At 38.8% G+C, this 15,069-nt stretch overlaps 1 long non-coding RNA gene across 3 annotated transcripts in view; it reads right to left on the bottom strand.

Annotated features, from left to right (window-relative positions):
* The window catches only part of LOC120759100 (uncharacterized), a 33,315-nt gene extending 18,475 nt beyond the window's left edge, over positions 1-14,840 (bottom strand). For 2 of the 3 annotated variants that reach the window (XR_005703122.2, XR_009208359.1), the window contains exons 1-4: positions 14,499-14,840; positions 11,796-11,859; positions 6,078-6,148; positions 5,921-5,994 (exon numbers count right to left, since the gene is read on the bottom strand). This is a non-coding gene — a long non-coding RNA (uncharacterized LOC120759100). Of the gene's footprint in view, positions 1-4,492; positions 4,647-5,920; positions 5,995-6,077; positions 6,149-11,795; positions 11,860-14,498 lie in introns of those variants that run through there. The other variant, XR_005703123.2, reaches the window with a different exon arrangement.
* Between the last annotated feature and the right edge of the window lie 229 nt (positions 14,841-15,069).

Here is a 15,069-nt window from a genome sequence, read left to right as displayed (position 1 = left end):
TAGGAATGCCTCCCACCTGCGATAGCAGTGACTTTTTGGCTTTTCAATTTTTAAATTTTCTGTTTACTTGAGCTGCGACACCATTGTCTATAGGAGAGAGCAGAACATGAACAGACAGGTCAATGAGAAATGCAGTTTACCCACCTGTCACTGCTGGGCTAGACTAACAAATACAGATTGATGAAACCTGTTGATTTACTTGCCATTGCACCACTGGAATAGAAATGCTCCAAATTTCTAGGCAGTCCTTCAGCAGCATCATTCCCCATAACAGCTGGAATTCCTGCTAAGAAAACTTTTCTATTTCTTATTAGGATGCAGAAGTGGTAGGTCAGCATTTCCAGAATCATCTTGGTTAAAGGCCTGCATGCTGGTGAATACCATTTTTACTTGAAACAGAATATGCAGCATTTAAAAGGAAAACCTTTTAACTGAAGAATAATTTGATTTTCAGAAACATTGACAATGTTACTGAAAACAAAATGTTGGAAATGAGAAATTTTCAGATAACACTGCCTTTCAGCTCCCCTGTGCTTCATGAGGCAACAGTGAGTCACAGCACAAAGACCTTAGTGACAAGCAGCACTTGCTGACACAGCAGTATCACATTAAAAATATGCAGCACCACATAATTAGAAAAATTAATAGCTGCTGGTACTGCCATGGTGTCCCTATTCAGTGCTAACTGTGTTTCTGCCCCTGTTTCCTGCCCATGTATGCCTGGGGTAGTAGTGGCAGATCCGCAAACAGCTGGAGGTGGATGGTCTCCTTTCCTCACCCGGGATGAGCATCAGTGCTGCCACCCTTGTGAGCCTGGGAGGACCTAAAGGTCTGGGGAAGAGAGGAAAGGAGAGAAGAGGAGGAAGGCATCTAACACTTTTGAGCCCAGTACTACAGACTTCTGGTAGCCTGTGACTCTCTCTTTTGACAAGTTCCAGCCCACCGGTTTTTCTCCTCAAGCCTACTAATTCCTAGACTGAAATCAACTGCATTGCAACAACTTGTGGCAGCATATTCCTTCTATTATCAGTATTATTATAGATTCACTAGGTAGGTGTTGCCCCTCCCTAAGCCACCTACTTCCTATACCAGTAGCAAATAAACAAAAATGGAGAACGCAGGACTCCACTTCAGGAAGGGCGTCAGCAGGTGGGACACATGCAATGCAAAACACCTTTTTTGTTATTAGTGAAAGAGAACACTAAATCATCTCGAATTAAATCATGAGGCTTTCTATTTGCCTGAATCACAGCTTTTTGCTGATGCCCTCTCTACTTACCATGTCAGAGTTTCTGATTTTCCATCTGGGAATTTAACAAACAACATAATTTGCTTCATAAATCTTTGTTAAGATTTTTTGAATGCTGGCTATTTCCCCACACACAGGCACATAAATGCACTCCCATTTCTACAGTAGAGCGCTGCATCTCACAGCAGGAGAATGAAAGGGGAGAAAACCAGCTGTAGCACAGTCCTGAGAAAATGAATGTTACTAAAGCTGATATATATTCTGCTTTCCCATGAATTTTGTGGTTTCTCAGAATGAAGTCAGCTGCACCTACCTTGTCAAAGATCAAAAATAATATCTTTACAGGAAATTAAATATTTGAACTGTTCTGAGACCTCCCACTTTCAAAAATCCTTTGCTTGAAGTAGAAAAATGAGTGAACAAGGGAGGGCTTGGTGACAGACAGTAACAAGAGGAAATCAAGGTATTACCCATTCTTCTTTAGAAACTGTTGCAAGCTATTCCAGAACTGCATGTGTCTGCTCCCTCTCTCAATCCCCCTCCCCAGCTCCCATGTCATCATTACTGAAATCAATCACAACACACTGTCTTATCATAAACGTTAAAACTCTGACCTTCATACTCTTCCCCAAGAGTATGAAGCAAGGACAAGCAGCTCTTGAAACAAAACTATCCGTGTACCCTCATAACAGTACATAAACAAACTAAGGATTACAAGCTCCTAATGAGGTCTTTGAGGCTTAGCAGAACAGGCTTCTCAAATTGCTGTTCTCTGAACAAAGGAATCTTGCTAATCATTGGATTTGTGCTTTCCAATTTTGAGAAGTTTGCAGTGTTGCTCAAATGATATTATCTGCTTTTAGATTTCATTCTTAAAGAGCTTTAACAGAACTATCTGTCCCTTCTCTTGGCCCTGTTTCGGGAAAGTGTTTGGTCACATAGTAAGTCAGCTCTTATTCATAAATTCATAGGCATGAGTCTGAAAATATTGCATATAAATCCCAAAGGAATCTCAGTACACATTGCCTGAAAAGTAAATTTCTGTGACCAAAGCTTTGCAAATGGATTCAGCAACTAAAAAAATAGTTTTCTAGAATATGGAGAATTCTCCCTGCTGGACAAGCATATCAGAAGACATTATTTTGACGGTTTTGTTCCTTGTCTGTGTTAAGTTTCCTTCCCTAAGTTCAGATATGCTGAGGTAGCAAGTCCCTGTAATGCTGTCTAGAGAGTTGCAGAAATCTCTCACTCCTGCTGTTCTTTGACCTCATCTGATTTCATTTACATATTCTGCAGATTTTCAGCTTGGCCTGTCAAATTTGCTTGATATATGCCTAACTCGCTCTCTGGGTTCTCTTCCAAGGGTTTTATCACTCCTGTTTACTTCAATGCACCTACTTCTCAAGAAGAGTTTAGTTCTCATGCGGAAAAGGACAGTTCTTTCCTTGCCCCTTCTCTTCAGCCCAGCTGTCCTCCATAGATGTGGCTGCTCCCAATTGCATGGGGCTTTGCCTTTGAGTAGACGAGGCCTTTTTTACACCAACAAGCATCACAAAGTGTGAATCAAACCCAAAGGGTGTTTGACTGAGAATTTAGAAAGTTAAACTGCTGAAATATGTAGTTTGTAATTAAAATACTGAGAAAACCTTTACTGAAGAATCACTGCAGCAACACTATAATTATGCTGTCCTTCACATTCTGCCATTAGCATTTCTAGAAGTGACATAATAAAAATCTGGTCTTTTTTTCTCTTTAGGAACTGTCAGCTCTCTTTACAGGATTCAAGTAAGTTTATAAAGAATATAAAGTTCTTAAATGGAGAATGGAAATGATGATTTTTGTGTAAGACCTGACAGTCACATTAGTAAGCTCATGAAAATCATGCCCATATATGTTTCAAGTCAGTGGAGTAGAACTCCTTTTTCCTTTTCCATTTTTTCCCTATCTATTCAGAGTTCAAGAAAATAAAAAAAGAAAAATTTAAAAAACCCCAAACCTAAGAATCTTTTTTTTTTTTTTTCAGCTCTCCTGTTAACTGCTCAAGCCTCATATTTTTGTAGGAACACAGACTGCCCATATTTCCAGAAACACAAAGAGAGCCCATTTCAATCAATTAGAATCATTGAATTATCAAGCTTGGAAATGTTCATCTCAGATCATCTGGTCCAAGCATGAGAAAGGGATATCCTGATCCCAGATACCAAAAAGACCCTATGAGGGTAACAACTAAGCTGACAATAATAGAAACATTCTGGGGGATGACCCAAGGACATCCTTTAGGCTGCAGCTGCCAGCAGACCATGTTTCTTCTCCCTCATAGCAAGGGAAACACTGCAGCACCAGCTGCAGCTGGTGAGTGCCTGGGAGCCTAATTGGACACATATTCTCTGACCACTACATCCCTCAGGAGATGTCATTTCATAGGTATTGCTACACACTAAGAAGCGGTAAAGGAAAAGTATACGGCCCTGTGTTACTACTTTGGGGACTGTAGTGACCCAACTGATTCTGAAGGAGAGCTGATACACATTCAAAGCACAAGCTCTCAGGAGTTGTGGCTCACATGAGACCTTGGCAGCCAATTCTGTTCTGTTGATTCCCAGTCAATTCTAAGTGTTGATACAAGAAAAACGTGTTTATGAAAAGTGCATTTTCTGTCAAGCAAGCAGCACAAGTATAATGGAGTTGAAATGAGATACTTGAATGTTTTAAATCTTTTGTGGAATGTGGCAGAGAAATAAGTGCTAAAACAGATCTAAATGCATTCTTCAGTAGATTTTAATAACTGACTGCTTGAGAATAAATTATATTCAAAAATAAACTATGTTGTCTTGACTAAATTGCGTGAAATTATATGGTTAGGATATTTCAAGATCATCAGATGTTACATTGAGGGCATTATAACAGTTCTGGGGGAAGGCAAGTGTTTCATGTCTGACACAGACAGATAGCATTTACATGTTATATATGTGCATATAAGAAATTGACTTACTAAGGATAAGCAAGACTGAGTAAAGTAAAATTACTGGGAAAATGTGAATTAGACAGGAACCAAATCTCCATTTACCAAGCTAGTGTAGCACCAGGCTCATATCACAAACTTTATGAAAGTCAGCGTATACTTGTTTGAGCCTAGTACTACCTAAATCTAGCTATACTTCTTTATAAATCAGTTCTCACCAGCTGAGAGCAGCAATAGAAATAAGTCACAGCTGACAAAACATGCCAGGAAAAATGCTGCTGATAAAATCTTGAAGTTTTCCTCTGTTTAGAAGCCTGGTCCAGAACCTGTGTAATGAAAGTGCCCAGGGGCTCTCGCTCCCTTACAGCCAAAGCTCCTTCTTCCACAACAGAGATCACAGTGGTAAAAGATGGTCTTTTGTGTAACACTTTCAGGCTGTACAAAGTGGAAGAAATAATTTGTCTTTGTATCACAATTAAATCAATTTTTAGCACAAAATCTCCATTTTCTGTATATAACCCAAACTTCCCTTTTACCATATATGTGACAAAGGCTTTAAACTCAAACTAGTTGGCTTTTAAGATCAGGAAACTGGATCAAACCAGCAGAACTCAGCTGTCTACCCAGTCATTCTGGCTAAGGGCTAGAAACATCAGCTGGGAGGGAAAAGAGTGAACATGTGAGTTGTTGTGGTGTTTTCAGTTCTAAATCCCTGCAGCTTCACGATGGAGTTCTCCCAAATGAACTAGCAAGCTTCTGCCAACTGGAGAAATCTTTCCAAAAGGGCATCATGATGAGTTGAAGCGGGGGAAGGAAGAGTTCACATGGTTGTATCTGTATGTGTCAGATGTTAAGCTTCATCAATCTTCCCCACTGCTGTGCTGCCCTTTGGTGTGTCACACCGTGTTGAGTTTGTCAGATTACCTACCTGCCCTGTAGAGCACCAGAGTCAAGCTGACCAGCTACTAACTCACTCTTTTTAAAAGCTGGAATGCAGTTCCATGCTCTGCACTGGTGGTCACACACTCCTGAAAGCTGATTATCCTACTCAACATCGCAGCAGTCATGTACTGTGTAACTGCCTACCACAATGCAGAGACCCCAGATTTCTCAGACTCCTGAGAGAATAAATAATTTGCCTTTAAAAGCTGTCACTGCAGCACAAAATGCTGAAGTATTTATGTGAAGTACACATAAATAAAGGTAGGACAGGGTATTTGCCTCGGACACATCTTAGGTAATGTCAAGAAGAGATGTTACTTTTAAAACAGCACAGGAGAGGAGGTCTTCTGATAATTGTGTAGGTCCTCATCTTACGCTGGGTTGGGCATTATGGAAAACACTGATGCTGATGCTGAAAACCAGCATCAGAATTCTGATGAGTTAGAGATGAAAAGTCAGAATAATTTTGCTATGAAGGAGCTAAAAAATAACACAGAGAGAGGGAGAGAGTCCCAAACTCAACAGGATTGTGGAGGAGACCTGGCAGTAAATGCTGCATTAAAGCACTTGTATGGTTGATCTAAACAAAGACAGACCCTCTGTGCCTGACAGAGGCTGAGTTTCAGCCAGGTGTTAGTGAAAACCCTTTCTGAACCTATTTGGCTCTATCCTCATAATTCTCACATGTATGCTGGAAAATTCATATCAGCAGCAATTATTTTCCTTTATTTTCAGATCCCATGGCCCTCAGCAGCATTAGCACTTACCTCTCAGCTGTCTTCTTTCATTTGGCTGGCATCCAGGGCATACTCCTTCTGCACTCCCAGTGCCCCGTGTAAGGCTTCATATGACAAAGCAACAGAGGATAAGTTGGAAACCTCAGGATCAGTTGTGGATTAATGAGTCTTTGGCAGACCTTTGTACCTTCTGTTTTAAGTGCAAGGCAAAATCCTTTGATCCTGCTTTATCTGCATATTTGCATAGGAGCATGTAAACTGAAAAAGAAAACAAATAAATAAAATCCCTTAGGTCCATCAAAATAAGAGACCTAACTGGACAAGATTTGTCTCTGAGAAGAAGAATCTGACAGTAAGTATGTAAGAGGCGTGTGAGAAATATGGCATAATGCACTAATGGAAGGCTGTCATGTGCCACAGGGATGAGCACAGTCTAATAACAGTTTGGGAAAATGGAATTATTGTTAGTATCAAAACTTTCAACATATACTACAGTCTGTACGTACACTATATATTTATAAATATATAAAAATACATTTGTTTCTTCCCCCTTCATGAAAGGTATGATTTTTCAAAATTGCTTAGGTGACTTTCTCACTTGAATTTAATTGAATTGCATAATTACTGAAGCTGACAGCATGAGGCCAAATGCTGCTCTTGAACTCATTGCCTGCTCTGGTAATTTTGTGTGTTCAGAAGACCACAGATTTTTGCAGAGGCTGGATCCGCAACGTCTGCACAAATGTAGCAGCCTGAGCTGGCCTTTTGGAGCCAGCCATCAGAATTACACCTGCCCTGGGACTGTTGACAAAGCCTTCAATGTACACAGCATTTGAAAATAAAAACTCCATCCTTTATGGAAATGGTCTATTCTCCAGATAGATGTTTTGTGCTTTCCCCCAGCACTTCTCCATAGTTTGGAGAGAGTGTCATGAATAGGGCAGGTCTTCCTCTGAGAAACAGCAGAATTTCTGATTTCTCTACCTTTCCTATGGCAGTGCCAGTCACAAGCAAACACATTGGAGGAACATTTCCACGGTCTGTTACTGTGATATTTCTAACAAAGATCACTGAACAGTCGCTTCTGATCATGCAGCCATGTGGGGCTTTAACAGGTATCAGCCCAGAAGACAGGGGAAAAAAAGTGGATGCCTCATAGGCTTCCACCAGGATTCATTTTTTCTGAGATGGGAAAACTGGTTTGAAAAGCATCAGCTTTTATTAGGAAAGGATAGTAATGTGGTCATGATAACAGAATCCAACAGAAAGAAAGAAACAATCAGACTGTGCCTTGCTTGTGGAGATACCCTGCATCTACTAGTTTGTGCATTCCCTAACCTGCCTTGGCCACAATAGCCACCTGAACATAAACAGTTTACATTGCAAAGGTAGATTGACAGGATTCATTTTGATAGAAGAGGGTTAGGCATTGCTGGCAGCCCTGAATGAGTGATAGCATCTCACACTACAAAGAGTGGTGATAAGCAGTTGTGGCACAACTTTCTAATGGCATCTGCCTCCTACTGCAAGCTAACCTGTTTAAAACTGGTAAAACAGTACTATTTCTTTGTATTTAATGTGATAGAGCATAAAACTGATGCCAGCACTCTCATGAGCCAGCAAGTATTAGAATGAAGTGCAAACCCTTGGGTTACACTACATTCTTATATGCCACGAAGATGGAGGGAAGGGATTCCAGCTGCTGAAGCACCTGGTAATAGCATTTGTGGAGCATGAATGGGGAACCAAATCCCAGCCTGCTTTACTCATGTGAGTAGTTTTGTGCTGATCTGTTCTTAAAATAATCATCAATTCCTGCTCAGTGCTTCCCCCCATAAATTAGTTCCTATGATGTATAACAGCCACTAACGGAAGGATTGAACAGGGGAAATTAACTTGCTTTTCAGTAGCAGAAATTTATCAAGGCCACACTTCTTACTGGGACAAAAACAATTCATTTAAGCCTTGTCAAGATTTCTAATTAAAAATCCTCTGCTCCCAACTGCAACTCACAAATACTGTGCTTAATTTAGAAGTTAATAATATTTCCATGCATTTCTGCTACACTCTGCTGTTGCAGCTATGACTCTAGTGTGATAACAAGAGCATTGTACCCAAGCCAGCAGCAAATGACTTTCCTCATTTCTGTGTAAAAATGAAGCTTACTTTGTAAAAGAGGGATGGGGAGGTTTGAAGCTGTTATTTATTGTCTGGGTTTCAGCTCTATTGTATGAGATAAGAAAGATATGTCTCATTATGTGTAGGTTAATGCATCAGATATTGCAGGTATGAAAAGATTAGACTTTTTATTGGGACTCAATCATCTTACACCAGGCCACCTGCTGCCTGGCAGGTCTGCTATCCTTAAGTGTTTGTGTGAACAGACCACAGATCACAGCAATGGAAGATCAACTAGCCCACAAATAAAGCTCAACTATGATTTTCATTAGTTCTGAGTTGGAAGAGGTCTCTTTCTTCAAAGACTTATGTAGTGTAGGCCTTCATCCTGTTCAAGGACCAATTTTCTATTCTAGCAGAATCTGAGTAAGATTATTCTGTTCTGTGATGAATGACCACGATTTCATAGGTAATTCAGGCCTATTGTACTTGGACTGGGTTTTCCATGAAAACTACAATATGAATGTGAAAGAAATAAAACTTTCAATTTTCACCAACATGTAACAGCTCATCTTAACTTCCTCCAATTCTAGAGGACTATTACACTGAAGAACGTAATTGTGACAAATCTCCAATAAGTCATTATTCATTATACTTCAGTAACATCATGCCTCTACACTGTCTCATCTTTGCCTACCATTTGCATCCTTGCTTATAATCTATGGGACAAGAACACACACAAGAACATTTTCTGACCATACACTGAGAGCCACAAGCATTCATTTTTCTGTACATAAGTCCATTACCTCTGTAGCCAGAGTATATTGTCAGAGTTCTTAGGGGATATTGCTTTAAAATAGACAGTTATAAGAGGAGATATGAGAGGAAAACAGGAGGCATTTTCTGACATCCATAGGAAAGGGTTTTCTAATTATCGGAATCAAAAACAACAGGAGCCGTGAGTTTAAAAAAATCATACTAGATGTAGGGTAGGATGGGATTCCTGCGTGACCACAAGACCATCATTAAGTTTGACCCAAAACATACATTCCAATATAATAACTAAAAACCAGACTTCACTTTCCCAGTCTTAAAAAAAAGAAGCATTAAAAAAGCCTCTTAAATGGAGGAACAGATTTTCTGTTCTTAGTTTTATATAAGTTGGTTATAAATATATCCAACAGTCAAAAAGCAACTAAAGAAATGGCAGCATAAACATTAAGGGGGGGAAAGCCTCAGTACAATGATTTTGTCCTTTTTTTTTTAAGCCAAATTTAAATATTATCTGTCCATGAAGTTTCAGAGGACTTTTGGTGTTTATCTTCCAGTTTAACCACCTTAGGAATCTTTAAGAATTAAACCAAGTTAGAACTAGGTATTAGTGAGACTTTTTTTTTCTTTTCTGTAATCATTGAAGACTGGCATACACACCAATTTTTGAGTTCCAATGTACATGTGACAGACAGGGGAGTTAGGTCCTCCTGAGTTAGTACTGCTAATTCTCTCTAAAAATCATTAAGATACAAGAGAAGAAAATTCCTCATGTTGTTATAACCTAGACTAAAGCCACCAGAGCCAATACAAGTCTTTCCAATGGTATCAGATCAGGTTGAAAATCCTGAGACAGCACCATCTCTTGAGTTTGATGAGCTATGATTCCTTCGCACTTGTGGCAACGCGCTGTCACTGCAAAGGTCACATCAACCATGAAATCCAGGCAGGCCTAGCAGCCAGCCTGCCTTTGGTGACATAAGAGAAACTGCAATGGACTTTTTTGCTGTTGTCAGTTTGTTCTCAGTGCACAGGGAAAGAGAGAAAGAGAATCAGTCTCAGCACTGCCTTTCTACCTGATATTCTCTGGCTTATTTTTCCTTCTTTTCTTTTTTTTTTTTAATTTAAATACTGTACACCTCATGTGATGGTTATTTTTACTCATTAAAATTCTAAGATGCATTTTCTTTTTCCTCACTGTAAAAGAAAAATATTAGGTGTCTTGGGCTACTGAGCTGATGTTACTTGTGTAAATAGTTTGATGTTGGAAGACCACAGCTTGACATTCTGTGTGCTGCTTGTAGTTTTTAGGGATGTAACTTTGTTAGGTAAAGCACAGCTAGACAGTTGTATTGAAAAAAAGAATTATAACTGACAGAAATAGCCAAACTAATTTAGCCAAGAACATTTACACAGCAACTTATTAAAACACTGCAAGAGCAAAAGCCCACAACTGTCCTTCAGCTACAAACTTCAAACAATCTGGAAAGCGCTCCCCACCTCATAGCATTCATTCATCTCAGTCCAAAGAGGCTGCAGCACAACTGTTCCTCTGGGACAACCTGACCTTGAGATCAGGCAGCCCACACCAGCACACTTAAAGCCCTACTCCTACTCTTGACAACTCCTGCTCAAGTAAGCAGCTAAACTGGAAGGAAACACAACGTCATTTCTGTAATTAAGAATCACTCACATAGACAATATATACCCAAATTTCTTCATACACTTCTAATTATTGCATAATATTTGAAGGATACCTGAGTTCCATCTATATCCTGACCTAAACTATAATCACAGGAAATGCACTTTGAAACTCCATAGTCTAACTGAATTCATATTAATTCTGATGAGCATGAAAATAAGCAGGACTGCTGCAGAAGGTTCAGAAACTCTAGAAAGGGTTTCATTATGTATTGTAGCATTATGTATTTACAGCTATTGTGAAACATTAAATTAATAAATGCAAACCTTTTTCCTACATATGAAATCCCATTAAAAAGAGTTCCAAAATTTGTCACTTCCTCTCCTTACTGCTGACTATTGGGGGATTGATGTCACAAATTTGGTTTCTCTGGAGATACAGGTTTATCTTCCTGCCAGAAATGAAAAAGTTACTGATACTGAAACAACTTTAAATAAAAGAGTTTTGTTCAAAACTATAATCAAACTTGCATGTATAAAACCAGCAAAAAATATCTAGTTGCCATACATTTGTATTTATGATAATAATAATAATACATTTTCTGCTTTTGGACTTAGATCTGTATCTAACCCCTACTCAGAAGGGCACCTAATGCAAAGAACACATTAGCTCCATTTCTATATGAAGCAGGTGGTTTCCTCCACCTTTCCTCTGAAGCATCTGGTGCTGGCCACATTCAGAGACAAGTTCGTAGAGCAGATTGGTATCAGGCCTAATTTGGTATGGTAAATCCTCTGAGACAAATTCCAGCATAGCGTGCAGATGTACCATGACTCTGAAGTCAACAATTTGGCATAATTTACATCATTATAGATTTGTCCCAGGTTGGCTGGATATGGGTTTTGAGGTTTTATCACAGTCCTTCCCTTTCTAAGTAGGACTTCATTGGATTTTATTTTAAAACTATATACAATTGTGTTTTCTTTAGCATATTAACTCCTGAATACACAAATGGGTTTTATGTAGGGAGACTGAATTCAAACAGGGGGAAAAACACCCTGTTTCTGAGATGGTCACACCAGTCATGTCAAGCAGCATGATACAATACTATGGCCAGTAATCTTATATACATAAGTGCCTGTTCTCTAAATCTCACAGCACAGCTGTTTCTACTTCACCAAGTGCTGCCAGGACCTACAAACAAAACTGGAAGTGTTGTCTCCAGTTGAATTGCTCAACATAAGGAACACTTCATCACTAAGAATGCTTTTGACCACCTGCAGCCCTTCCTAACACTCATAAAAATGCATTTTTTCCTTCCTTCTCAAATGCATAGAGAAGGGAATTTAAAGCAGGAGCTGTGATTTTTTTTACCTGGGAACAATTTGAGCACTTGCGACCTGTGCAAACAGGAAGAACACAGATGGTCTGATAAGTCCTGGGAACAAAGAAAAAAGGAGAGGAATTAATAGCCTTGTCCTCATCCTCCTCTGTCTTTTGGGAAGGGGCTTGTAGACTCTGATTTCTTTCCCAAATAGAAATGATTTATTTTTATTCATTGGCTGCTAGGAAAGATTGTGTTCATGTTAGAATTAGCAAATATTTTTTTCTTTTATGAAAACTATAAACCTGTTTCTCAAATTGCATTAAATCATTTATTTTCTGAAATTTGGGAAAGGATTAATGTCACACAATCATTTCCTCTGCAGCTACATCTACCAATGATAAGATCATAAAATGGCTGTTATACAAAGGTAAACTTAAAAACCAAAGAGTTTGTATAGTTAAGCTGGTGACAGACCACTCAAAACTGAAACCAAGCCTCCATGAATTCAATTGCAAGCTGTAGATACAATCAATCTATATTTTACTTTTATTTCTGGATTACAAATGGATTCCTCCATGCATCCTGCATACAGCAAGTACCAAGTATTCATTACAATCAATAGAGTGTATTATATTGTGACCTCTCAGCTGTAGCAAGATCTTTCACCCAGCAGAAATCACTCTATGTGAAGGGCCCTTGAGCACAAATTAAATGAAAGTAGACTGCAATCGAGGGAAATTATAGACATAACTGCTGTAGAAATGAAGTCAACTCTCTCTCTCCATGATCACAGCAAACAGTGCAGATGCTCTCTACTATCGGCATTGATGTAGGTGCCAAAACCTCTTTCCTGTTGAAGGAGTATTAATAAAATTCCTTTTTCCTAAATGGATGTGTCATCCATACTACTCAAAAACAAAGACAAAAACAAGCCTTGAAAATACAATAGGAGCCCAGGAACCAATGTGATCTACTATTGATGTTATAATACAAATTAGTGTCTAATGACAGACACTTCAGTTATGAATAGGAATTCACACATTGCCTGCCTAAGTGATATATGTGGAGTTGTACTAAATACGCTGAGAGGTATCCTGCTCCAAGTTTGACAGAATCACACTGTTAAAAACCCAAAACATGTGCTTGCTTAAAAAACTGAGCATCTTCTCTTTTTTTCTTCTGACTGCTTTTTCAACATAGATTTTACAGCATAGTTTTTTTCTCTACAAAGTCAATAAAACCAAGTCACTCTGCAAGGCAGTAAGGCATCCGAATCCAAGCTAGCTTGATAATAGCCAAGAAGTTAAGAACAGATAACGAAATCTGTTTGCCAACACCTACCAATTAAAAATACAAAATACTATTACTTATGACCATGTTTATCAGAGACAACTCACTAGCTAGTAAAATGTCCTACAGTCAGGAAAGAACTATAGAAAACGCAGAGATACTGTTCTTTTGAGCAGAGACATCAACTTCAGGGTTCTAAGCATTTAAACAGAAGATACAGTTTAGCAGAGCTTTTGAGCTGTCTAGGAGAATAAATAGATCTTTCACAAGGGTAGAAACCTCTCAGTTTTTCCAAGTAAACGAATGCAAAATGCACAGTTCTCCTTTAGGACTCAAAGGCATTAACTGTAGATTGCTGAAGGAGCACAGGCCACTTTACTTCAAAGACATCAGTGAATAAGTAAAAAACAAATTGAAAGTTTAGAAAATGGTTAAAATCTATTTAAGGATATTTCCACTTTAAAAAATATACTTCACAAACATACCAACTAAAAAAATCCTCCTTTAATACTGACTCTCAGTATGTGTTAAAAATTAATTTACAGTGCTGACTTCTTAAAGAGAAAAATGCAAATAAAAAGAAAACATGTTATCTTAATTGAAGTGCTTGCAGGAGACATACCCATTTCTATCAATAAGAAACAGCACTCTCTGGGGACCAGGACAGATGGATGACAGGCAAATGGTGAGAAGTCTGAATTGATCATCTCTAACATCACTTTAGGATTCCCTTCTCTTTCTGTCCTGAAATTGTTAAAAGCTGGGAAATGCAAAAAAATATCAGAGGAGAGGAAACATCTTTTTGCCGATGAGAAAAAAAAAGAAAAAAAAAAAGAAAAAAGAAAAAAAAAAAAAAGTACTATCTTTTTTATTTATGGCCTCATCTCTTTATTTATTCAGGAAATATTTGCATATATATATATATAATTTTTCCCATTAAAGATTTTGGAAAAATGAGAAGAAAAGTCAATTTACTATTTATCTTATCCTGGCTGAGTCCCTTTCACAGGGAATCATCAATCTGCAGTAATTGGACCCAACAGTTGCATCCCACACAATTCCAAGCCAGCTGAATCTGGCAAGATTCCAAATACTGCCTTTACGCTGGGTCTCTCCAGAAAATTTCTGGATATAGAAGTCTTGTCTAAAGCCCTCTGAAAGGGACATTTTAGTCGTAAAGCCCAGGATCAGGAACCAGTGGTAAAGGCCCAACTCAAGTCTGCTGCTAGGCACATTTTCCCAGAATTAGACCTAGCTGTAGGTCATGTTCTGGTTCATGTTAAAAACAAACAAACAAAAAACCCAAACAAACAAACAAGACATTTGATGGAATTTCCTACAAACACTTACTTCAATTTTAGCTAGTGCTAGAGCATTGCAACATTTGCAAAAAACCCTCACCAATATTTGAAAAACATCTTTTTCTGATTCCTTCTTTTGGAGAAGGATGCTGGACATACCTTCTTTATTTTTACAGCTATGTCTCCTTTACAGCACTGGAGCACTATCATTTTTCTTCACCATTTAGCTGAAATTTTCCCATGTTTTCCCCATCTCCCCTTCTTTATCAGCAGCTGAGCAGGATGACATAAAGAGCAGTCATTCTGCTAGTAGCAACCCTTCTACTCTACCACAGTGGAAGCATCTGTTGAGACCTTGATTGGCCTCTTACTGCTTCCTAGATGCATTCACTACTACCATAAAAAAAGACACTTTTCTCTACATTGAAGGCCACGGTCATAAATGATACTCGTAAAACAAAGAAACATTCTTGTCCTGACAGAGGCATGTTCCCCACACTATTGTTCCTGTCTTTCTGTACCAGAGAATCAACAGACTCTGCTGAAGGAGAGCTCCTGCAGCAGGTTATAAATAGGCTCCCTCGGCAGAGCACACGCCCTGTGCTATCCTAACAGCATGAGGCTGCTTCCAATCCCAGTGTCAGCCACCTGTGGTACCCCTCTATGGGGCTGCCCATGTGCTTTCTGGCCATCAAACTACAGCTCCTCCTTGCTTTTGCTAATTGAAATT

Source organism: Hirundo rustica, chromosome 1 (genome assembly GCF_015227805.2).
Source record: "Hirundo rustica isolate bHirRus1 chromosome 1, bHirRus1.pri.v3, whole genome shotgun sequence".
Classification (NCBI taxonomy): Eukaryota; Metazoa; Chordata; class Aves; order Passeriformes; family Hirundinidae; genus Hirundo; species Hirundo rustica.
The sequence above is the reverse complement of the archived record's forward strand: the minus strand, read 5'-3'. Positions and strand labels throughout refer to the sequence as shown.